Here is a 27775-nt window from a genome sequence, read left to right on the forward strand (position 1 = left end):
CTCATGTAGACTTGGTTATCTTAGAAATGGTTGACTTTGATGTAATTCTGGGTATGACTTGGCTCTCTCCAAATTTTGCAATCTTGGATTGTAATGCTAAAACTGTGACATTAGCCAAGCCTGGGACAGATCCGTTAGTGTGGGATGGTGACTACACTTCTAATCCGGTTCCTATCATCTCCTTTCTTCGTGCTAAGAAAATGGTTAGTAAGGATTGTTTAGCGTTCTTGTCACATCTCAGGGATGATACTACCCAGGTACCTCCAATTGAGTCTGTCTCGATAGTTCGTGAGTTTTTAGATGTGTTTCCCGCAAACCTTCCTGGCATGCCACCGAATAGAGATATTGACTTCTGCATCGATCTTGAACCGGGTACTCGCCCCATTTCTATACCCCCTTATAGAATGGCTCCCGCGGAGTTAAGAGAGTTAAAGGCACAACTTCAAGAGTTGCTAAGCAAAGGCTTTATTAGACCAAGTGCATCTGCTTGGGATGCTCCGGTATTATTTGTGAAGAAAAAGGATGGGAGCTTTCGAATGTGCATAGACTACAGACAACTAAATAAGGTAACGGTTAAGAATAAGTATCCTCTTCCTCGCATTGATGATTTGTTCGATCAGTTACAAGGTGCTTGTGTCTTCTCTAAGATTGACTTGAGATCCGTTTATCATCAATTGAAGATACGGGCAACGGATGTGCCAAAGACTTCTTTTCGAACTAGGTATGGGCATTACGAATTTGTAGTAATGTCTTTTGGTCTTACGAATGCCCCTGCTGCTTTCATGAGCTTGATGAACGGGATTTTTAAGCCATATCTGGATCTCTTTGTGATCGTATTCATTGATGATATATTGGTATACTCAAAGAGCAAGAAGGAACATGAAGAGCATTTGAGAATGGTATTGGAAATGTTGAGGGAGAAAAAGCTTTATGCCAAATTCTCCAAGTGTGAGTTTTGGCTAGATGCAGTGTCCTTCTTGGGGCATGTGGTTTCGAAGGATGGGGTGATGGTAGATCCTTCTAAGATTGAGACAGTGAAGAATTGGGTAAGACCTACTAATGTGTTAGAAATAAGGAGCTTTGTTGGTTTAGCTAGCTATTAACGCCGATTTGTCAAGGGATTGTCTTCCATTGCTTCCCAATTGACGAACTTGACTAAACAGAATGTTCCATTTGTATGGTCGGACGAATGTGAAGAAAGCTTTCAGAAGCTCAAGACTTTGTTGACTACCGCACCAATCCTTACCTTGCCATTGGAAGGTAAGAATTTCATTGTCTATTGTGATGCATCCTATTCGGGGTTGCGTGCAGTGCTAATGCAAGAGAAGAACGTAATTGCTTATGCTTCAAGGCAATTAAAGGTGCACGAATGTAATTATCCGACCCATGATTTGGAATTGGCTGCGGTAGTGTTTGACTTAAAGCAATGGAGACACTATCTATATGGGGTTAAGTGTGAAGTATACACGGATCATCGTAGCCTACAGTATGTCTTTTACTCAAAAAGATTTGAATTTGAGACAGAGGAGATGTATGGAACTACTGAAGGACTACGATATCACTATCTTGCATCATCCGGGAAAGGCTAATGTTGTGGCAGACGCCTTAAGTAGAAAGGCAGGGAGCATGGGGAGTCTAGCTTACTTGCAAGTTTCTAGACGTCCATTGGCTAGAGAGGTTCAGACTCTGGCTAACGACCTTATGAGGTTAAAAGTAAATGAGAAGGGAGGATTGTTGGCTTGTGTGGAGGCAAGATTTTCTTTTCTTGACAAAATTAAGGGAAAGCAGTTTAATGATGAGAAATTGATCCGGATCCGAGATAAAGTGTTGCGAGGAGAGGCTAAAGAAGCAAAAAGGATGAGGAAGGTGTTTTGAGAATTAAGGGAAGGGTATGTGTGCCCCGTGTTGATGATTTGATCCCCACCATTCTTATAGAGGCTCATAGTTCCGGATATTCTATACATCCTGGTGCAACCAAGATGTACCGTGACCTAAAGCAACACTTTTGGTGGAGTAGAATGAAGCGCGACATTGTTGATTTTTTGCCGAATGTCCAAATTGTCAGCAAGTAAAGTATGAACACTAGAGGCCCGAAGGAACACTTCAGAGAATGCCCATTCCTGAATGGAAGTGGGAAAGAATTGCAATGGACTTCGTGGTTGGTCTTCCAAAGACTTTGGGGAAGTTTGACTCTATTTGGGTAATCGTTGATAGGTTAACGAAGTCTGCTCACTTCATTTCGGTCAAGGTGACTTATAATGCAGAGAAGTTGGCCAAAATCTATATCTCAGAAATTGTTCGATTGCATGGAGTTCCACTTTCCATCATATCAGATAGAGGTACGCAGTTTACTTCTAAGTTTTGGAAAATATTGCATGCGGAATTGGGTACTAGGTTGGACCTTAGTACTGCGTTCCATCCTCAGACCGATGGTCAATCTGAGCGAAAAATTCAAGTGTTGGAGGATATGCTTCGTGCATGAGTGATAGAATTTGGAGGACATTGGGATAGCTTCTTACCCTTAGCAGAGTTCTCCTACAACAATAGCTATCACTCAAGCATTGATATGGCCCCATTTGAGGCACTATATGGGAGATGTAGGTCTCCCATTGGGTGGTTTGATGCATTTGAGGTTAGACCTTGGGGTACTGACCTTCTGAGAGAATCGTTAGATAAAATGAAATCTATTCAAGAAAAGTTGTTAGCGGCGCAAAGTAGGCAAAAGGAATACGCAGATCGAAAGGTTAGAGACTTGGAGTTCATGGAGGGTGAACAAGTCTTGTTGAAGGTTTCGCCCATGAAAGGGGTGATGCGTTTTGGAAAAAGGGGTAAACTAAGCCCAAGGTATATTGGTCCCTTCGAGGTTCTGAAGCGCATAGGGGAGGTGGCTTACGAGTTAGCCTTCCTCCAGGGCTGTCCGGAGTGCATCCGGTGTTTCATGTGTCTATGTTGAAAAGATACCATGGGGATGGAAACTACATTATCCGTGGGATTCAGTTTTGCTTGATGAGAATTTGTCCTATGAGGAGGAACCTGTTGCTATTGTAGATAGAGAAATTCGCAAGTTGAGATCAAGGGAGATTGCATCCATCAAAGATCAATAGAAGAATCGACCAGTCGAAGAAGCCACTTGGGAGAAAGAGGTTGATATGCGAGAAATATACCCACACCTGTTTACAGATTCAAGTACTCTTTTTCGCCCTTGTTTTCCTTCTTGTGATCGTTCGGGGACGAACGATGGGTAAATTGGTATCTATTGTAACGACCTGTTTAGTTGTTTTGAGCAGCAGATTTTATTTCTGGAAAAACAGGCTGAGACGACGGAACCCACGACGGACCGTCATGAGCACGACGGACCGTCGAGGGGTCTCGTTTCAAAACACTTAGAAATTCTGAAAAATGGGTACTGAAATCGACTCTCTGAACTTCGTAACGGAATAGCAGGACGGATCGTCACAGGCGTGACGGACCTTCACAGACTCTTCAGAGAATTTCAACCTCTGAACTCTGTGACGGAGCAGCAGGACGGACCGTCGCAGGCACGACGGCCCGTCACAGGCTGCGTAATCCCAGGCGGAGTCGGATTTCTTTAATGTTTTAAGGGACGTTTTTGACTATTCCGGCTTATAATTATAAAGTTAGTGGTTTAATATTAATAACTCAATTACTTGGGGGCTAAAAGAGGTAACCTTGAGTAAACTAGTGGGTTATTATTGCCATCTTTTATTCTTAATTATATGCTAATTAGGGTAAAAGAAAGAGGGTTTGAATAAAGAAAAATATAAAGAACAAGAAGAGAGAGAGAGGATCGACGAGAGAGAGGAGAAGCGAGAAAACGAAAAAGACTTGGGAAATTGCTTGCTTGATCAAAATTCTTCGGTGGAGGTAGGTTATGGCTTTTACACTATTCGTAGTTAACTCTTAATAGCGAATGATATGTGTTGGGTGTATTGTAAGTCTTCTATATGCTTAATTGTATGCTTGCATGAATGTGATTATATAATTGTGATGAAATAAGCATGATGAAGCTATTGAATCCCAAATCTTGAAAACCTCTTGTTAATGATGATGCCTTGGTATAAAAGAAGGCTTGATGAACTAAAGGGATGAGATTGGTGAGGTTGAAGATGCCTTGGTATAAAAGAAGGCTTGATGAATTAATAGAATGAGATTAGTGGAGCGGGTGTTACGAACCGACACGTAGAATTTGGGGATCGGGTGTCACGAATCAACACGTAGAATTAGGGGATCGGGTGTCACAAACCGACATGTAGAATTAGGGGATCGGGTGTCACGAACCGACACGTAGAATTAGGGGATCGGGTGTCACGAACCGACACGTAGAATTAGGGGATCGGAGTGTCACGTTCCGACACATAGTAGTAGGGGGAGCGGAGTGTCACGTGCCGACACAAGAGGAATAAAGATAATGAATCTCGGAATTATGTTAATAAATTCGAATGAAAAGAACCTAATTCCCAAATGAGCATGATATGGAGGCTTGAGTCCTCATGAATGTACTTGACGTTATTTATCAAAGATTCTTGTACATGGTGTTGCTACAGATTGAGTATGGTAGTTCATTTATGATATTATCTGATATATACTGTTTTCTATTTTGAGTTGGCCGATGATATCTACTCAGTACCCGTGTTTTGTACTGACCCCTACTTGTATGTTTTCTTTTTTATTATTGTGGAGTGCAGCAAACGTGCCGTCGTCTTCAACTCAACCGCAACTCTAGCCAATCTTCAATACACCGGATTTCAGGGTGAGCTAATGCTTCTAGCTTGGACTGGATCTTCCTCTTCATGTCTTGATGTCTTGAAGTTCCGGCATGGACTAGCTTTTTATGTATTTTAGCTTCTAGATACTCTTAGCTTTAGTAAATTGAAGTAGATGTTCTTGTGATGATGACTTCCAGATTTTGGGGATAATAATAGTTTTTTGAGTTTTTAGAAGTTATTGAATTGGTTTTTATTAATGAGTTTAAGTCTTCCGCATTACTTTCTGTTGATATTATATTGAAATGTTAAGGTTTAGATTGGTTGGTTCGCTCACATAGGAGGGTAAGTGTGGGTGCTAGTCGCGGCCCAATTTGGGTCGTGACAGAAAAGGATTTGTTATTCCTTTCCTTGTAGAAATTAAAGGCAAATCAAATCTATAAAAGGATCAAGAAGTTGAAGGAAAAAAGCATCTTTGCATAAACAAAAATCGAGAGAATTTATCAGCAAAGCCAGAACAATTGCCATTGCATATTCACGAAATATATCTTCTTGAGAGCAATATTTTCTGGAGAAAAAACGCAGGCCTTCGTCACAGAAACGCAAGGACCAGGTTCACCTTCATCACAACAAAATAAGGACCAGATTCACGAAACCTGTTCTACTCAAAACTATTGAATATTGAAGTTTGATCAATTAAAGTCTAGGGTTATTAGTTTTGGTTGATTTGTTCTAGGTTTATTATTGAGTTGTAATAATTCCTAGATTTGTAACAAGAAGTGGGTTTGACTTCTTGGGAGTTGAGTCTTGAGAGAATTGTAACAAGAAAGGAGTTTGACTTCTTGGGAGAGAGGTTGTGAGAATTGTAAACAAGAAATGGGTTTGACTTCTTGGGTGGTTAGAGTTAAGAAGAGTTGAGAGCTTTTGTAAACAAGAAGAGAGTTTGACTTCTTGTTGAGTGGAGAGTTTTTGATTATAGTTAATTGAAAAGGGTAGAAGTTTAGAGTTAGATTCATTGATTAACTGAATTGTAATTTTTGAATTAATATAAAACTTCAGGTTTTTCCCTTCCTTGAGTTAGGAAGGTTTCCACGATAAATCTTTGTTTTATTGTGTTACGTTTCTTCACCTTCCCCCTATCGATAAAGACCTGGCAGTTGCATTTACATTTGCACAATGAATTAGGTCTTTTCACAAGGTCTCTGGGTTTGTCAAATCATCAAAACTACAAATAACAGTATGGTATGAAAATTGACATAGCTTGTGCAGTGTTACATAATTATTTGCGAGATTACCAAAGGATTGATGAAATATTTATGGTCTATGAGTATGAAAATATAGTTGCGGATGATATTGATCAACAAATGGCTTAAAGTAACAATGTTGGTTCGTTTTCTCGATCACATGACCGAGAAATACAAGTTCAACGTAAGGAAATTGTTCATACTATGTGGGAGAATTATATTAAAGAGTAGTAAACCAAAATTTATGTTCATTTTTTTTATTGATTTAAAATTTGATGAATTAAAGTTAGATGAAACAATTATTTTAGTGGAGAACAAATAGCTATTAATAATTCACTATGCGATTTTATAAATTTTCATTTCTTTACTAAGATTGAATAAATAATTGGAGTTATTTTAATAATTTTTACAACATATGAGACTCTTATGTTTATGAGAAAATATACAGCACAAAAATTTCATATTGCATTTCTAAACAAAATTTCAATTTCATCTCATAATTTCATATTATAATATCATATCATGATTTCATATCATGAAACCATATCAAGGGGGGACAATGTTTCCAGGGCAACACCTCGGTAAAAAAGTTATTCTATATATATAAGATCAACTTTTTAGTGTACGTGTATATATTTAAAATTGAACCATTTAGACAAATGTCTAAGGAGCAGCTCAATGGTTGATTGGTTTTATGATTTTGCTTATATTAGCTTTTGGGTTGTGTGTTCGAATTCAGTCAACAACATCTTTTTATTTTATTTTTTAAATCTCTAATTAAAAAGTCAACAAATAAAAAAACACTCTTCTTTTCTAGGGATAGCAATATAATTTTTTCTCCCTCCCAGTCTTCTCATATAACTTCACCTATATTTTGTTGTTGCTCGTTGTTGTCCCGATAACAAAAATCCTTCTTTGTCAAACTATTTGTTATTCATTTCTTTCATATATGATCTGACCTGTTTATTTATGGATAATATTAGCATGTAAATTTTTTTTTAACCCCCTTGATAGAGTTCTTGCCTCCGCCGGTGACCATATCACATCATCAAACGGGCACTAAGTATGGGAAAATGCAATAAAAATAAATATGATAATAGTTAACTTAAACATGATATGCATGACCAAGTGAATGCAATAAAAACCTTTTGAGAGAAAATCATGAATAAGGTCAGTGCACACTTGAAAATCGTTGGGGAAAGCTTTGAATTGACATTTAAAGAAAATATAGTTAATTTATGATATATTTGAAATGACTTTTAAAGAAAATATAGTTAATTATGATATATTTATCGTTGAGCGATAATAAAATCATATGAGTTATAATATGAAATTTGACACGATCCTCACACTGAAAAGAGAAATCTTTACGGTAAGACTCCATCTCATTCATTATTGATATAGTGTATTCAATATCTAGGTCATTTAATACAATCCTACTAGGACACACAATTTTGGACAAGGATATTATTTTTAGAGTCCCAATCTCTACTAGCGTGAGATTATCCATATCAAGATCCTATGTGTGCTAAGTGAATCTCTATGGAAAAGACATAATCATATTCAAAATCAAAATACTTGAAAAGATAACAATTAATGCTACAAATCTAGTTATAAAGTTAATATTAGAATAGCTCCTTTTAAAACTATGATTTCATAAACTTGTTCATAAGACACTTCCTTTCTGAGCATCTAAATTATGATTTCTTTCATATGAGGGAATTTTTTTTTACAAAATATTGACATTTCATCTTAAAATATCCTTAATTTTTTTTTTGGTTAAAAAAATATCTTATAATTGTAAAATCATCAATTTCTTAAAATAAGCATGAATCTATCCTCAATTCATAAATATAAGTTTATACGTTCATAGGCATAAATCATGATCAAGCTTAAAACATGGGGTTCATACAAAACCAATTACAAAATATACAATTCAATTGAATCATGCATAGTAAGCAAAATCAAATAATATCCATTGAATCATAATAAATTAGACTCGTGAAGAATAGCATGGGTGATTTCGAATTGGAGATTTGAGTTTTCTTTTTGGAATCCGGTGGTAGAACTTTGAAAAGATTCATTGATAAATTTCCACCTATGCAATTAATGCCCAAATATTAAGGGTCATATTATTTTATTATAATATATTTGAAACTTCTGTTTCTTGACGTGGTGTCCCACACTGACAAATGTCAGAGTTAAATTGGAAAATTGTCATAGGTAGGGAAAACTATAAACATATCAAATAAAGATAACTATCCATTTTGGCACCCCCAAAACGATAAAAACTATCAATATTAGTCCAAAATATAAAATGGTAACAATATTAACCCTAAATCAATTTATTATTAAAACCCTGTTGATTTAATTATTTACATGTCAATTTTAGAATGTTTTGGTGGAGATTTGAGGTGGTTTTAATTAAAATTTGAGAACATAGAAGAAGATGAGATAGTGTATCTGTTTGAATATCTTGATGTATCCCCTGGGTATATCATGTATACATTTATATATCTATACGTGAGATATACCTGAAGACATGTGTTGTACGAAAAAAGATTACTCAATTTCAATTGACGATCCATGTGTTTTCAACGAATTTCAATCATACTTGGTGAAGAAAAATTTTGTTTTCTTTTTGGTTTCTCAAGTTTTTTGTGGGTAAATAATTAATGAAATGGCTAATTGACTTTAAACTTTTTATATTTTGGATAATTCATATAGTTCTCAGAGTCAAATATGTAGTTCAAGGGAGTTTTGAACCTTATTATGGATTTAGTTTGTTTCTTTTCGAATTAATTAATAACATAATAACAAATTGTGAGTTATTCCACTAAAAAATCATAATTGTACTAATTTTGAATTTTTACATTAAATCTTATTTAACTTTTTATGTTAAGATTTAAATACTAATCAAATAAATTAAATTACTGATATTAATTTATTGATTATTTTCTTTAGCCTTTCGTTCAGCTTACATGTAAGGATATAAAAATTCATCGATTGAATTTGCTCATGAAAACATATAAACTTGCATAAAAGGATATGTCCCCCTGAAGGGAAAATTGTATATAATAACAAATTAATAACATAAATTAAATGAAGTAGTTAGGGTTTGATTTAATTGTGCTCCATAGCAAACGTTTGCAAAAAATTGTCAGGCGCCTTTCTCCCAAATATCTCGCTTGCCACTCTTCTCCAATCTCTCTCTCGCTTCCTCACTTTTTATACAAATACAAGTGTATAAAATTTGTTTCTAATTGTATAAAGTAGAGAAAATTGTATAAATACATATATTGTTGTTCCCCTCTCTCCCCTCTTCCAAATCTCGCTCGCTACTCTCCCAAATCTCGGTCGCCACCCTCACCTTTCTTACTTATACAAATAGAAGCGAAATGTATAAATTGTGTTTCTGTTTGTATAAAGCGTGAGAAAAATGTATATGCACATGCAAGTACATATATTTTCGTCCTATACACTTATAATTATACAATAAAAATACTTCCCTGCCCATTTTCTTTTGTCTTTCTCTCTTTCTCGTTTTATACAATTTTTCAAATCGTATCCAATTTCTCTCTTTCTCGTTTTATACAATTCGATTTAATTGTATATTCCTTGTCAAGTCTCTTTTGTCTTTCTCTCTTTCTCATTTTATACAAATTTAAATTGTATATAATCGTTCTATGCACTTATAAAAGTACGATTCATTTTATACACTTCGTTTTTATACAGTTCTCTGTCCAAATGCCTTTCTCTTTCTTGTTTTATACACTTCGTTTTATACAATTTGTTTCAATTGTATATGTATAGCGAATTATACATTTTCTATGTTTGCTATGGTGCGCAATTATACAAACTTTGCTATAACACACAAATATAAATTTTTTTATTTGCTATATGTGAAATTGCCCTATAATAAATCTCCAAGCAAACATGAATTTTATCAATTAACCATTACTTTGTCCGTGTATATTATCATTATCAAATTAATTAGGTATATTAACCCACAACAAAACTATCGCCTTTTAATAAATCAGAAAGAAAGAGTACAAACAACTAATATTAGTTAAATTGAAGAGTATAAGTATAATTAATAGAGTAGAAAATATGTTTTATAAGATCAAAATAAATAAAAAATTAAATCCTATTTAAATTAATAGAAGTTGGAACTATAGCCATTTTATGTTAAGATAAATTATATTAAATCATCTTGCTACACTTCCATCGAGGACTTTGTTTAATTTCCATTAATAATGAATTTTATACTCATAAAAACTGAAAAATTAATTTCTTTGTATATAAGTTAAATTTTATATACTAAATAATCAATTATATAAGTAAAAGAATTGGAATAGATTATCAAATCATACATACATAGTTCCGAATAAAAGTTACAAAAAGACGATAGCAATATTATTGAAAAAGACGGTTTGAATATTTTCCATACACAAACAAATGTAAAATATTAAATATTTAACAATATATTTTATTATTAATAAATAATTATTTTTCATTAAAAAGGTACTATAGCAAACGCATAATTTGTAGCATATTCTAAGAAAAGAAGGTAGCACCATCTTATCAATATAAACGGACTCAAAAGTTAGGATAACACATATAAACCGATGAAATTTTATACTATGAATTAATGGTCCACAGACAGGTCATGGCCCATGAAGTGAAGCTATTCCCAAGGTATTGAATAAAAAATAATATTGTTTTTCAGAATGTGATAAATGATTTAGTGTTACAATTATTTATATGTTGCATTTAGTGAAGGAAATTTTACCAACAACAATCAAGAATTGGTTAAACTACTCGAGTATACGAAAGTAGGTTGTGATGTAGTGGTGAATTATTTTATTCTTAATGAGAAATTTTAAATTTGAGTTTTGTGGACGAAAAAAATTCTATGAGGAGCGTTACTTTCGAATGAAGTCTGCGATTTGAATTAGTAAGATCTTAATGTAGACCTCGGATATCGAAAAAGACTCAAGTACAATTTGAACGTGTTTGTTACGAAGGACAATCTTTTTAAAACGTGTTTCAATTTTTCATGTTTAGTTAATTAAATGCTTTGAAGAATAATTTTTTTATGAAAGTAATCTTCTTAATAAAAGTAGAAAAAATAAGTTTTATAAGTGATATAATTATAAATTATTTCATTTAACATAAAATATATATCATTCCGAGAGAAAGTAAAATTTAGATTTGATTAAAGAATAGCTAGAAGTTATCATTTAAAAATAAAGAGAAAAATATAGAAATTATTATCTGAAAATGAAGAGAAAAATAACAAATATATCCTCAAATCATTGTAAATAATATGCGAGATCATACTTTTAGGACATGGTGGCCATGCCTAAGAATTAAGACATTTTTATCTTTTATGTTAAAAGGCATATACATGTCATAACTATTATTCACGACTTGATATTTATTAAAATAAATAAATAAAATTACGCCATATATTCCTATTTAGTTTTCAAATAAAGTAAATGATATATATATATTCCAATTTTTTAATTATAAAATTACTAATATCTTAAAATATGACAAAAAATATTTACATATCATTTTCCTTTTTCACATAAACAACACAAAGCTAAATTTTATTTTATTTTTGCCAAAAGTGATGAGAATCATTACCTTATTGACTTCCTATTAGTAAGGAAGTATTTAATCACTGCAAAATGCATTGCAGTAACTATTGGGTCCCAATGATATCTGACATTTTCTGATCATCTTTATCTTTTGAACTACAATATATTTTTTATTTGTGGTAATTAATTTAGTTCCATTTAAATATACAATAATATTGCAAATATTGTTGTTATTAACGTTATCGACGTTGATACTTGAAATATTGTCACGTTTGGAGCCTACTGGTCGAAATTCAATGTTATTATGAACCACACGGATTTATGACATGAAATAAAACATATTTGTAACATGATATGAAACACGAGCATACGTCTAGACATAAACAGAAATAAAATTTTAATATATTTAAAGTAATAAGTCTCATGAAATAAATATTTTTCATATATATATCATAAAAATATTTGTAATTTGTGAAAAAGTCAAAACTTAATATATATTACTCTTATTATACATGAAGCCTCGACATATTAAATAACAGCATGCCTTAAATTGGGCATACTATTAAAACATAAATTGACTCAAATTTTCTATGTAAAGTGAGGTTCACCTTATCTTGGAGACGGAGAATCTAGCATACTGCTTGATCGTGTGTTTCCATACCTAAGCTTATATTTATTAAAAAAATTCAACGTCTTCAATAGAAAAATACATAAATACATATAAAATAGTATTGTATGTAAAATGGTTGAGTGAAAAATGAATGTACATATCAAGAAAAACAGGAATAGCCAACAGAAGCATAATAGTGACATAAAAATATTAGAATAATTTATATCTCTTCAACAAGAAAATGGATCAAGAATAAATAAGAATTTTATTTTCTAGATTTAACAAAGTTACAAAACAAACAATATTCACAAATGGTTGCTGTTCTATCTTTGGAGTTTTTTATTTCACCATTTCATCTAAATCTCTCAAATATTTTCAAGAAAAAATGTTTTGAATTGAAAACACACATAAATTCCCTTTAAAATTTGACAGCACAATTTATGTTAGCATATAAATTATACGGATGTTTAAATATTCTCTTAACATTTTTAAAGTGAATTAAATACAATCCTGAGAGTAGAATACCATTTTCACCTGTCATATCATAGTCATGTAAGTACCACGTCACAACCCTTTAAGCATCATATTATTAATTTCATCATGTTTATTCACCTTTTTTCTTAAACATTTTCTTAAAATTTATTACACTAATCAATTAGTTAAAACTGCATTTTAATATAAAAAAAATATGTCCTTCTTCTTCCATCCATTCTCTTCTACATTTTTCTTACACTTAAATTCATTACACTAATCAACTAATTAAAAATGCATTTTAAAATAAAAAATGTTCATCTTCTTCCATCCCTTCGCTTCTATGCTCCCCCAACCCCACCCCCACCCCACCCCACCCACTCTTCCCTTTCTTCTTTTTTAATTTTCAACCTCCACAACTTCTTTTTTTCTTAGTTTTCTAGCCTTCAATAGTTATTTTCTTCTTCAACATTCATCAATTTTTTAAAAAATAGCATACATACTTTTTCTTCTTAGAACCCCCTCTTTCTCCCACAAATCTGCCTCTCGGAGAAAAATATTTTTGAAAGTTACTTTTTTTCTTAACAACTCAAATGAAATATGAAAGTTGTGTAAGAAAGTTGATAGACTTACATTTTTTGCATCACAACTAATAGAAATCAAAATGAATTACTTAAAATCAAGCAAGCTGACATTCAATAATATGAATTACATATTGAATTTTGTGATTAATGAAGACCGGATGAGGCGAGGGATGACGATGAAGGGAAATTTTTCATATGGAAGAAGAATGGTGTAGGAGTGCTTCAATGAGGAAGCAACAAAAGGGGAAAGGGTCTGATATATCGCTCAAATTTGTCATTTAGAGCTGATATGCCCCTCGTTATAAAAGTGACTCATATATATTCCTACTTGTAAATAAATGCCCCACATATATCCTTTTCCTCTAACGGAAATGAAAAAAAAAAATTTTAATATAAATTTTTATTATTTTTTTCTAAAAAATATAATCCCATATGAGTAAATTTAATCCTTGTCAAACATATTTTTTTTGCCTTTTTTCTGTTTTAATGACTAATTTATAATTATTATTTTGATAATCAAATTTATTTATGTTTCACTAATATTCTTGTAAAACTTATTATAGATGACCAAATTTTTTCTTCAAATACGAAATTAAATTACAATACACAAAAAAAATAGTTTAAATTTTTTTTCTTTAAACTAAGGAATGAAAGAAAAAACAAAATAAGAATAGGAAACTCAAATAATTATAATAAAAGAAGTCAAAAAATAATTTATGTATGAAAAAAATTAAAATATACCTTGAACTTGATAAAAGAATCATATATACCCCTAAATATTTTTTTAAAAAAAAATTAGAAGTAACAAATATAAATTTAAAACTAATTTTTTAATTTCCCTTAAATAAAGGGTATATGTGAGCCATTTTGTAACGGCAGGGGTATATGTGAGTCGTTTTTATTACGGTAAGGGCATATATGAGCCACTTTTATAACGAGGGGTATATCAGCTCTAAATGACAAAGTTGAGGGGTATATCAAACCATTTTCCCGCAACAAAATAAAGAGAGAAAAAATAATAAATATTTTTTTTAAAAAAAAAAAATTGAACCCACAAATTTCATTTACTTCTAAACAAGAATTTTTTCAACTTTTTAAAAAAATTTAACTTATAAAATAAATTAAAAGCTATTAGTTATATATTGACCAATAAAAAATGTCATGTGTTTGATTTTACCTTGAGTTCTTGTTTTTATTTTTATTTTTCACGCACTTTGAGAAGAGTAAGTACTCTCATTTTGTCATATTAGCTCTTAGGGTGATATTTAATCAATTCAAAATTATTAAGGGGATATTTAAACGCACTTATAATTAAAATATACTAAAGTAAGTTTTGTTGTAAAATTATATTTACTCAAAAATAAATTGTCATTAAATAATATTTTTTATGTAAAAGGGTCAAACTAAATGTCCTTGAACTATGTGAAATTGAATAAAAATGAAGTCAATTAATAATTTGGTCTAAAGTGTTCCTGTCATCAACAGTTTGATCCAAAATGTTCTTATTGCTAAAACGTTACTAGGTTAGCTCGGTTCGCTTCGCTCTTCAAGCTCCGCCCCCTTACTCAACCTCTCATTGTTAGTACTCCATGTGTATTTTCAAAAATATCTATTACTATGTCTTTTAGTTTTAGACAAGTTCTTTTCCTAATAATAAGGGAAAACCCATAAATATCTCCTCAACCTATGCCCGAAATCTCAGAGACTCTCTTATAATATACTAAGTCCTATTAGCCCCTGAACTTATTTTATAAGTAATTTTCTACCCCTTTTCGTCCTACATGACACTAGTTTGAAAAAAAGTCAATTAGCGTTGGACCCACAAGATAGTGTACGTAGGCCGAAAAGGGATAAAAATTATTAATAAAATAAGTTCATGGGGATAATAGGATCTTAGTCTAGTATAAGTGTGTCTCTGAGATTTCGGGCATAAGTTGAGGGGGTACTTGTGCATTATCCCTAATAATAATTATCTTATTAACAAATGTTTATAAATTGGAATATATATATATATATATATATATATATATATATATATATATATATATATATATATATATATATATATATATATATATATATATAAAAGCTAAGTGACTTCTTTTTTTTTAAAAAAAAAAATAAAATTAGATTTTTAAAAGTATTATTTTAGTATGAATAAATGTGCTTTTGAATAGTTATAGGGACTTGTTTGACCAAATTATTAGTGTAGAGATATTTTTTTAACCTTATTATTAACGACGGAAATACTTATTGACTAAATTATTAATTATACTAAATCTATAGGTTAGACTGACTGAATATAAGCAATTAATCATATTTAAGAAATTAACTATGAAATTTCTCCATCTGCATAATGAAAAGTCTCATTTTGATATTGATTTCAGTCAATATATAAAATAACGATGCCAATAGAACACATAAGACTACAAATAATACTGATATCAACAGGAAGACAAGTTATACAACACAACAAAGCAAACCAATTCAATGCAATGAAATGATGTAATTGAGTAGTGAAATCAAGGATGCCGCATAACCTGTTGTATACACGAGCTTTAGATTCCAGACAAGGTATCATGGCAGACTCACAGTTCATATACCAATCTCCAAATCTCAATATCAGATCAACTCGTTATCTAACTCATGATCAAGGATAAAAGTTAAGTGTCTCGTTTTCTTTATCAAAATAGTATTTCTTCCGTTTTTCTCATATTCTCATGAACAATGTATTCAAACTCACACAATAAACGTGAAGAATTGGAACAATTCTTATTAAGTGCATTAACTAACTAGATTATATTTACACTAATATTTATATTCATCTGAAATAGTAACTAACTAACTACTTGCTAACAACTTTCTAACTAACTAACTAATTTACAAATCAACTATTAGTAAACAATTAGTTAAAGTTTAATTAACAAACTAACTAACTAAACAATCTAATAGTAAAATTAACCAACTCCAATACTCCTCCTCAAGCTGGATGTATTGAACAAGTTCAAGAATCCTAGCTTGTTAATTAAGATCTCATGTTGAATCCTGCCTAGACCCTTGGTCAGTACATCTGCTTGTTGATCTTTTGTATGTATGTATGTATGTTTAATTAACTAATTGTTAATTAAACAATTAGTTAAAGTTTAATTAACAAACTAACTAACTAAACAATCTAATAGTAAAATTAACCAACTCCAATACTCCTCCTCAAGCTGGATGTATTGAACAAGTTCAAGAATCCTAGCTTGTTAATTAAGATCTCATGTTGAATCCTGCCTAGAGCCTTGGTCAGTACATCTGCTTCTTGATCTTTTGTATGTATGTATGTAGGTCTGATTAGTCCTTGTTGCACCTTTTCTCTGATAAAGTGACAATCTATCTCAATATGTTTAGTCCGTTCGTGAAATACAGGATTAGCAGCAATCTGTATGGCTGCCTTGCTATCACAAAAAATGGTAGCTGGTCCTCTTAGTTTTACTTCCAATTCATGAAACAAATTGTTTACCCAAACGATCTCAGCAGTTAAGGTAGCCAAACTTCTATATTCTGCTTCAGCAGAACTTCTAGACACTATGTTTTGCTTTTTTGACTTCCAAGATATTAAAGAATCACCAAACTTCAATATAAAACCAGTCACAGACCTTCTAGTATCTGGACATGCAGCCCAATCTGCATCACAGAATCCTGTAAGTTGAGGTTTTGTATCTGCACTCATCAACAACCCTTTTCCTGGTTCAACTTTGATGCATCTAATCACCCTCAGTTGCCTCCCAATGTGACCTTTTCGGCTTCTGCATAAACTGACTCAAAGATTGTACTGCAAATGCTATATCTGGCCTTGTATTAGTTAAGTACAACAGCTTCCCAACAAGCCTTTGGTATTTGTTAATATCTGGAAATAAGTCATCAGTAGTGACATTGCCTTCATCAAATTCCACACTAGTTAACTTCATGTTGCATTCTAGTGGTGTCATTACTGGTTTTGCAGCAGCTAACCCCACCTCAGAAATCATTTCTAGAGCATACTTCCTCTGATTCATAACTATTCCTTTGTTGGATCTCAAAAATTCAATTCCCAAAAAATATTTCAATTCTCCTAAGTCTTTAATCTTGAAATAACTATGCAGCACATGTTTGGTTTCTTCTATCAAATTGGCATCATTTCCTGTTACCAAAATATCATCCACATAAACTAAAACAATGACAATTCCGTCATCTCTTCTCTTGGTGAATAAAGAATAATCCAAGTGACTTTATATATAACCTGAACTGCACAAGGCATTAGTCAATTTTGCATTCCATTGCCTAGATGCTTGTTTAAGACCATAAAGAGATTTAACTAACTTGCAGGCCATGTTTTCTTCCTTCATCTTGAATCCTTTAGGTAATTCCATGTATACTTCATCAAGCAAATCTCCTTGTAAGAAAGCATTAAATACATCCATTTGATGAATGATCCAATGCTTAGCAGCAGCCAAAGCCACTATAGCTCTAACAGTCACCATTTTTATCACTGGTGAAAATGTCTCTTGATAATCAATACCTTCAGTTTGGTTGTATCCCTTTGCCACCAACCTAGCCTTGAACCTTTCAATCTTCCCATCAGCTTGATATTTGATCTTAAAAACCCATTTACATCCAATTGCAGACTTTCCTGCTGGCAGTTTAACTACTTCCCAAGTACCATTTTCTTCTAAAGCTTGTATCTCTAGCTTCATTTCATCAACCCACCTTTTATCTTTAATAACCTCTTCATAACTTCTAGGCTCATTTTCAACAGAAAACTTAGATAGATACACTGCATAAGTAGGAGAAATGTCTTTATAAGACATGTATTTCCTTAGTGAATAAGGCTGATTAGTATCTGAAACTTGTGTAATATAATCTTTCATCCATATAGGAGGTTTTGAATTTCTAAGAGATTGTCTTGGTTTTTCAGTAATAACATCAGGTACTGAAATATCAACATTGTTCTCTGCACCTTCATTTATCACATCTGTGTTTTCAATATCTTCATTGCCTTCATTCCATGCACTGTCATTATGCATGTTAATCTCAGGAAATGTTTGTTCCTGTGGGATAATTGTATCCATGTCATTCATCTTATCATTCAAATCCTTATGATCATCATCCTGATATGTATCCAATGAAGAATTAGGAAATAAAGGCAGCTGTCTAGTAACCATTTTTTGAAATGGAAATATATCTTCCTTAAAAACTACATCCCTGCTTACTACAAATCTCTTGCTGATCAAGTTGTACATAAGATAGCCCTTTTGAGTAGCAGGATAACCAAGAAATACACAAGCATCAGCTCTTGGTGAAAATTTGTCTCCTTTAGGCAATCTGGTAACATATCCTAAACATCCAAAAACTCTCAAATGATCAAGTTCTGCCTTGGCATTGTGAAACACCTCATAAGGTGTCTTCCCTTCCAATGTTATTGTGGGTAGTGTATTGATCAAATAGACAGCTGTAAGAATACATTCACCCCAAAATATTATAGGTATATGACCATTAAACTTGAGTGCTCTAGTTACTTTAAGTATATGTCTGTGTTTTCTTTCAGCAACTTCATTCTGTTGTGGAGTATATGGACAACTACTTTCATGAATAATCCCATGAGTAATCAGAAAATCATTACTTTCTTTGTTAAAGAACTCTCCTCCATTATCAGACCCTATTCTTTTAATGTGCTTGTTAAACTGATTCTTAACAAGAACACAAAAGGATTGTAAAATATGAAACACATCACTTTTCAATTTCATCAAATATGCCCATGTCATTCTGGATTTATCATCAACAATAGTCAAGAAAAATCTGTAGCCATTATGTGTTGTCACATGATAAGGTCCCCAAACATCTAAATGAATCAATTCAAAGATACTACTAGTTTTTGAGAGACTCAAAGGAAAAGACAATCGAGTTTGCTTTGCAAGTGGACATACAGAACATTTCTTACAGATATCATTTGAAGTTGAAGTCAAAGACAGCTGTTGTAACACCCTGGCTGATGGATGCCCTAACCTGTTATGCCATAACAAAGTATTGTTCAAACTCTTACTTTTGCGTGTTATCATAATCATCTCATTATTCTTATCTTCTCCTTGTATTTTTTGATTAGAGAGATAGTATAGTCCATCCACTTCCTTACCAATCCCCTTCACCTTTCCATTGGAGAGGTCCTGAAAAACAACAAACTCGGGAAAGAAATTAATTGAGAAATGTAGTTGTTTTGTTAATTGTGATACTGAGAGCAAATCAAATTTGAACGTAGGAACCACCAAAACATTCTTCAACAAATCTCCTTCTAATGTCTTATAACTTCCTGAATGTGTAACAGACACAGTTTCTCCATTTGGTAAATGAACACTTCTATTTAAATGATCAGTAAAGTTGCAAACATAATGCAATCTATGCATATTATGAGTCATATGACAAGTTGCTCCTGAATCAATTATCCATCCCTCTTTCATAGTAGAATTTACAGATAATGCTGTATCAATATTTCCTGTTATACCTGCCATATTTGCTGCTATATTGGATCCTGAAGTTCCCACTTCTTCTTTATCAAGCATATGTAGAATTTTCTGATATTGTCCTTGAGTGAAAGTAGGTTGAGCTGCCAGTGCTAAATTCTCTTGCAATCTCACTCCTTGACCTTCTTCTTTTCTGCAGATTGGTGCAAAATCATCTTGTATAATTCCTTGATCAACTCTCACTTGATTTGCTTTCATACCTTGTGTCTGTCCTATGACATTTTGATCATATCCTGAATTAAAATTTTCAGGTTTCTTCTTAAACTTCCAGTCAGGTGGATAACCATTCAACTTGAAACAATCAAGTTTGACATGACCCTGCAGCTTGCAATAATCACAGATTTGATCCCAATTTTTTTCTTCAACTGTGAAGATCTCATGTTGTTTCTCTGCATGTTTCCTCTTCCTGTATCATTATTCCTCTGGAAATTTCCTCTTCCTGCATAAAGTGCAGTACGTTCCATTATTTCCCTCCTTGATTGTGTACCTGCAGTCATCCTTTGACCTTCATATGCCATTATCATAGCATATGCCTTACTAACGTTTGGCAATGGGTTCATCATCAAGATCTGACTACGAGCTTGACCAAACACATCATTCAACCCCATCAAAAATGCAAACAGCCTTAGATAGTCTTGTTGATCCACATAAATCCTTGACCTATCACAATTACATGAAGGTGGAGGTACAAAAGCATCAAATTCATCCCATAGTAGCCTCAATTTTGTAAAATAACCAGAAACAGTCAAATTACCTTGATGTATTGTACAGATCTCTCTATGTAACTGGTAGATCCTCGATCCATCAACTTTGTCAAATCTATCCTTGAGATCATTCCATACTGTAGTTGCATCATTAGCATATACAATGCCACTTAATAATTCCTTAGACACTGTATTCATTATCCAAGCTAGCACAAAACAATTACATTTCTCCCACTGTTCTTCCAATTCCATATTATAGTCACTCTTCTTACATGTTCCCAACACAAAACCGACTTTACTCTTTGCTCAAATATTGATTAGCATAGATCGACTCCATAATGAATAATTCTCCATGCCTGTGAGTTGTACTGTAGTTAACACACATCGAGGAGTATTAGACGGATGTAGATAAAGAGGATGATTCCTCTTCTTCTCAATCGTTTCTAAAGTCTCAACATTATGTGTTGCAGATGCTTCTCCAATCGATCCCGATTCTCTAGTAGTCATTTCTTTTCTTCTTCTTCCACAAAGGATCTACAATGGCTGATCAAAATTTCTTTCTCTGCTTCCACAAAGAATCTAAAATGACAGAACTTCTCCTCTGTTTCCACAACAATGGCAGAACTTCTTCCTCTGCTTCCACAAAGGATCAACAATGGCGGAAATCTGATTTTTGCATTGAATCGGTTCTCGATTCAGGGCTCTGATACCATATTCAAACTCACACAATAAACGTGAAGAATTGGAACAATTCTTATTGAGTGAATTAACTAACTAGATTACATTTACACTAGTATTTATATTCAGCTGAAATAGTAACTAACTAACTACTTGCTAACAACTTTCTAACTAACTAACTAATTTACAAATCAACTATTAGTAAACAATTAGTTAAAGTTTAATTAACAAACTAACTAAACAATCTAATAGTAAAATTAACCAACTCCAATACAATGGTGTGATGAATGAGGATGAATATATCACAACACTTACGATACAAAGATGTAATCAATCAAGAAATGTCTAAAGCGTTCAAAGATCTCAAATTCAACAGGTCATGATATACACCCATACATGATAGAAAATAGTGAAAGGATTCATTTCAAATCAGTCTTTAACATTTAGAAACCATATCCTTCATTTTAAGATGTGATAAAAAATCACTCAAGCCCTTAACTACGACATCTCAATATCAAAGTGTTAAGATAGGCAACACAATCCCTCACTCAGGAAAATTGTCAAATATCACAAGTTCTCAAAGCAATCAAGGATATCATACAAGGCCTTCACACATGCTTAGCATCACAAATAAGGAGGCTCACACGGACTAAAAAAGAGAGTCAACACTTACAAATCTCTAATTTTTGTTCTATAATCTCATTCTGCAGCCGAATTCATAAGAAAGATTAATTACTCATATCAGTTCAAATGAGGTATAGTGAAGCTTACCTCAAAGATCGAGCTTCACCCGAAACCTTTTTTTTTCTACCAAAAAATCTTCTAAACGATCCTTAACTATCAAAATGAAAAAAAAACCATAAAAAGAGGTCAAATGATAAAGGTTAGGAACCAAAGGTAAACAATCCAAAAATCTTTTAAAAAATTGAAAGGGTAAAATCATACTTTTATTTGCAAAACATGTTCTATATATAACTGAAGAGGATTTCGTGATTGAAAAGCCCATTAAAAACAAGTAATTAGAAACAAGTTCCAATTCAAAAAGCTATAAATCTTCCAACTTTAGGTGAAAAACCTCAAAAACCATATTAAAATCATGATTTAAAGAAGTTTTAGTACGATAAAATTTGGAGGAAACGATAAGGAATTGATAAGTGAAGCTTATCCACTCTAGTTTACTCAACAAAAGCTCCCAAGATTTGCTTCCCCTAAGTTCCGTTTGAGTGAAAAATGATGGAATAAGAAAAAGGGGGAAGGATCCTAAAATTAGATCATGTCTGTTCATCACGAGCCACTAACTCTCGCAATCGCTAAGGACACTGAGGCTACACATCGCAAATGGTCTAAAATACCTGCACCAGAAACTAGAGAACCAACCGGTCAATTCAAGAAAAAGGATTCAAATTGGACCCTCGAAATTGTTTGGATTCCGATAAAAAATAGTTGGACATGTAGGGTGTGTTTGGTATGAAGGAAAATGTTTTCCTAGAAAATGTTTTCTTGGAAAACAAATAGATTTTGGACTTATTTTCTCATGTTTGGTTGGTGGTGAGTAGAAAATATTTTTCGGAAATGATTTTGTGTTTGATTTATGAATGAAAAATATTTTTGAGGAATATCTTTTATTTTTACTAGAATAAAAAATAATTTATGAAATTGAAAATATTTTTTAAAAATAATTTTTTTGGGTGGTGATGATATGGGCAGAGGAGGGGGTAGGAGTGAAAAATAAAAATTTGTAGTTGATAGTATTTTAAAAAATAAAATTAATTTTTTGGGGGTTGGGGGTGGGGGTAAGGGGGCTGATTGGGGTGGGTAGGGGGCTGGCCGGGGGTGGGGGGAGGTAGGAGCTTAAAAATAAAAATTTGGAGTTGAAAATATTTTTAAAAAGCAAAATTAATTTTTTGGGGAGGGGGTGGTGTTGGGGCAGGGGGGACGGGGGGGGGGGGCAGGGGGGAGGGTGGTCAGATATCGGGTGAAAAAATAAAATTTTGAAATTGAAAATATTTTTAAAAAAATTAATGTTTGTTTTCCCAAAAAAAATGTAATTTGAAATTGGAGGAGAATTTGGAAAATGTTTTCCATAATTTTTGAAGGGAAGTCGTTTTCCTTAATTTTGAGGAAAATGAGTTGATTTGGAAAACATTTTTCAAAACTTTTGTCCCAACCAAACATGAGAAAATTGGAAAACATTTTCCAGAAAATGTTTTTCTTCATACCAAACACACTCGTAATCCCACTAAATTCGACAATTCAGACATAATGAAATTGTTAGATTTTTGCAAAAAGATCAATTGATAGAAATAATCCTCCCGAACCTCTCTTTAGGCTAAAAGCTCAACATCCTGCCTATAACACCCAAAACTCAACTTAAGGCCTTGAAACTTTGTCCACCACCCTACTAGCTTTAACAAAATGTTCCATATGCAATGAAACTAACGAAAATATCCTTCGATGCTTGAATCTCAAAATGTTGATCAAGGTCAACTATATCAATATAATTCAATTAAAAGGCTCAAAAACACTAAAATATCACCCGATCGCTTTAGGACCCATACTAACTGTTCCCGCAACACAAGTTAAGTATGAAAACACCAAGAGGAAGGGAAAATTGTTCATTTCACAAATAAAAGTAATTTCACAAGAAATAAGACATTATACCTAAAAATCTCCTTGCTTGTACTTATCCTTATTGATATTTTTATTTTTTAATAAAAGTCCGCTAGACTATCCGTCTAGGGGTAATACTTTAAAAAATTAAAATTAAAAAAGTGTAGTGAAGCCCCTTTGTTAAGTCTCGAGTATGTATTTCTTTGTGAGAGAAGTATTGAAAACATAAATTATTAATTTCATTCTAAAATATTGATAGTCTTAAAAGTACTCCTCTATTGACTATCTAAACTTAGATGCACCCCGATCTGTCATATGACATGACAAGTGATCTCAGTTTTTTGTAGCATCATGAGGCTCTTAATAAAAAAAATTGAGAAAAGTGCTGAAAACATATCTAAACTTGGCGAGAATTGAAGAGTGTATTTGGCTCATATTACAAGATCAATGATGTATTTAAATTTAGTTAATCAAATAAAAAGACGTTTTAAAAATTTCAATAATTTAAAATAAAATAAATAATTCACGCCGAATTTATAGATATGTTTGATACTTTTTTTTTCTTTTTAGAAACGGGTGATCTGTCCCATTTAGTTTTGTACTTAGCACTTTGATATTAATAAAAATTATTTTTTCTAATTATTTATTATCAATATGAAAATGACGTGAAGAGAGAAGTATGAGTATGAACTCAATGTGTAGAAGGAGGAGGCAAAATGAGTTGTTAAATTTCGTGGAAGTTTCAAAGAAAACATTGAAGGTAAACCAACATCTATACGTCAACTCTTCCTATATCATCATAACACTAAAGATAAATTACCTACTCATAATAATTACTATATACACCATATGAAATTACCACATATTTTACTCATACATTTATTACTATATAATTTTTATTTTTATGAAAACAGGTAAAAAAAAAAAAAGCATCTAAGAATATATATTGATAATGATTTAAATTTGTTCTTCATTTTATTTAGGAAAAATGAAAGAAATCCCATATTTTAAATTCTCCTATTACCATTATTTCTTATTAGTTTTACAAATCTCCAAAATTCCTTATTTTTGCGCATCAGATTAATGTATCAGCGCATCATATTAATGTATCTCATGTATTAGATTAAGGTATCACTTCATCAGAATAGTGTATCATGTATAAAATGTACATCAAATTAGTTTATCCTATATAAAATGTAATTTATCTTACTTAATGATTAATGTATCTCGAATATCAGATTAATGTATCAGCAATTATAAAATTGTATCAGTTTGAATGATTTCTCTAATTATAAACTTATAAGGAATAAATGGTGATTTTACCTTAAAAATAAGTGATTTCAATCCTTATCCTTTATTTATTGGACTTCAACAATCATTAACATTTATTTTCTAGTTAAAAACACTATTACTTTTACCCTTCGTTCAATCTTATTTGTCCTCCAACCGCCCACGTGTGTGTCTGAGTCAGTGCTGGCAGTCGCCTTCATTGAGTTAGGTGTATTACTATCGGCCCTACCAGGTAACATCTACCTACACAAGCTCGATCAGGAGATAGGGAGGATCCGACAGAAGTACGAAATTCCGACTAATTTGGATGAGTTGAGTCTAACATTAATGTGGACCAATGAATCATTACTATTTATTTAATTAAAATTCAGATATATCATCTCATAATTTTGTTAAAATAAGGGGCGTATATTTATTTTACTTTTTGTTATCGTAAAAGACTATTGGAGTGAATAGAACATGGAGGGAGAGACATTTTGAACACAAAAATTAATGTTAAGGGCAATAGTAGTCAAATAAGTAGAAAAAACAAAAATTCAAACCCTATATCGAAGATGTTGTTTCATCCTTTTCAAAAATACATCTTAAATTTATCATGTATTTCAATTTGTTGTATAAAGTATTTTGTCTTATTATTATTCGTTTCATTTTATTTTTATCCTTTTATTAAAAAAAGGATTTCATTTTACTTATTCAATATTTTAATTCTCTCTTTTTTTCCCTAGACTTTTAGTTTTAAATAACTACATAAAATGGTAATAGCCAGATTAGAGCTCCAAAACATTATAATAAAGTTAATTTAATAAAGTACTCACTTAGTGAAAATTTTGTTAAGAAATGTACTATATCAACATCAGCCAAGTGATATAAATTGGAAGAAATATATAAAAGTCATTAACCTTATCATGGTTTATTATTGATTAAAAAAATAATTCTAAAAGGACTTCACCGTTTGACTCATCAAAGTTAAACCAAACTCTATGATTTTTTGTACTCTTGAAAAGAAAATATACAAGGAGAAACAAATAATTTTCATAATAGATGGGGTAAATTTTTAGCCCTTGTAAAACTAATGTTGATCTCGATGGATGAAGTCATGATAGAAAAAAAGAGAGGAGATCGAATGAGTTTAGTCTAAATTTGAATCTTAATAAATTTCAAAGTCAAAGAGTTTCTCTTCAATAATAATAAAATATTTATAAATGACATCTAATTTAATATGAAGAAGCAATATTTTTAGACGTGAACTCTCTACTATATCCGATGCACAAAACATGATAATGACGAAATTATCAACTATCAATCTCAAAAATTTGTGACGATTTTGTGACCACGTGATCATACTAACTCAAGTGTAATCTAAAATAGACATTTTAAGAATCTAGACTAACATTTTTGTAATATTATATAAGAGATTTTGTTCTATAAATAACTTCTTGCGCGGAAGTGTGGACTTTCACTTTTTGTTTTTTCTAGTCTTCTATTTTCAAAATTTGATATTAATGAATTATTTTACTTTAATCCGTATGATTACGTACTTTGGTTGTTGGTATCGCCAGATTCTAGGCAGCAAAAAAAAGTGATCGGATTTAATTTATTTGCCTTTAATTCTATTTTAATAAACTTAAATTACTTGGTATTTATAGGATGCTCATTTTTAAATTTTGCAGTCCTTTCAAAAAATAATGATCAATATAAATAGTTAATCACCATACCATATTAATTGATATATATTCATAGATCTTATAAAATAAGTAGTTAATAGTGTATATAAAAATAATAAATGAAAGCAAAGGCACACCTAGAAGAGGGTAAGGTGTTTTACCCAAACCCATCATAATAAAAAAATTACATCATATATAAAGTATTTTTAATGCACAAATATATTTTGAATCCCCTGGAAAAACGATTTAGAGTCTAAGAAGTTGATCATAACCATAAAATAGATAATTTATAATAGTTTTAAAAATTATTTATACTAATGATATTATTTTTGAATTTTTGTTGTTTGTGATAAGAAAGGTCAAAGAAAAACAAACATATTGATTAATGCACCTACCCCCACCACTACACATAACTCATAAAAGTAAACATCAACCAAAATTCTCTTAAAGAAAATCAATTAGTCAGAAGAAATTTAAAAAAATAAAATAAGATGTTGATGTAAAATTATTCTTTAAAATCCTTATAATATATAGTTTAATTTTGGTGGACCCTGACCACATAAATATTTTTTGAGCAAAAACAGCTTCCATGCAGGAGACAGCTTGACTTGTGGACCTCTTATACCCTTTAACAGTATATTCACCAATAGAAATAACTATCACTTTCACAATCACTTATTTTTTTACCATATGATAATTATTTTATTTTTTACCCTCTACTTTTTTTTTACTGCCACTTCACAGGAATAATAAAATATCAAAGTAGCAGACAAAATAAAATAATGCATACACTATAAATGGTAATACACCTGCATGAGCTTACCTGCCATGTCCAAGTCTTGTACCAAAAAAGAAACTTGAGTTTTAATTTTTGTACTATATATTATCAAAATAATAATTATGAGTAGTTCAATTCGTTTATAACAAGTGAAATTAATTATTTCTAAAATAAAACAGACAGCATGCTATAACAAGTTAAATAATACAGATTCTTCAATGGATTCATGAACTAAATTAAAAAACTAAGAGACAAAATATAACACTTCATAAG

At 31.8% G+C, this 27775-nt stretch overlaps 1 pseudogene; it reads right to left on the minus strand.

The window, feature by feature from the left end:
• The window catches only part of LOC112942262 (uncharacterized), a 29951-nt pseudogene extending 12997 nt beyond the window's left edge, over window positions 1-16954 (minus strand).
• Between the last annotated feature and the right edge of the window lie 10821 nt (window positions 16955-27775).

Source organism: Solanum lycopersicum, chromosome 10, assembly GCF_036512215.1.
Source record: "Solanum lycopersicum chromosome 10, SLM_r2.1".
Classification (NCBI taxonomy): Eukaryota; Viridiplantae; Streptophyta; class Magnoliopsida; order Solanales; family Solanaceae; genus Solanum; species Solanum lycopersicum.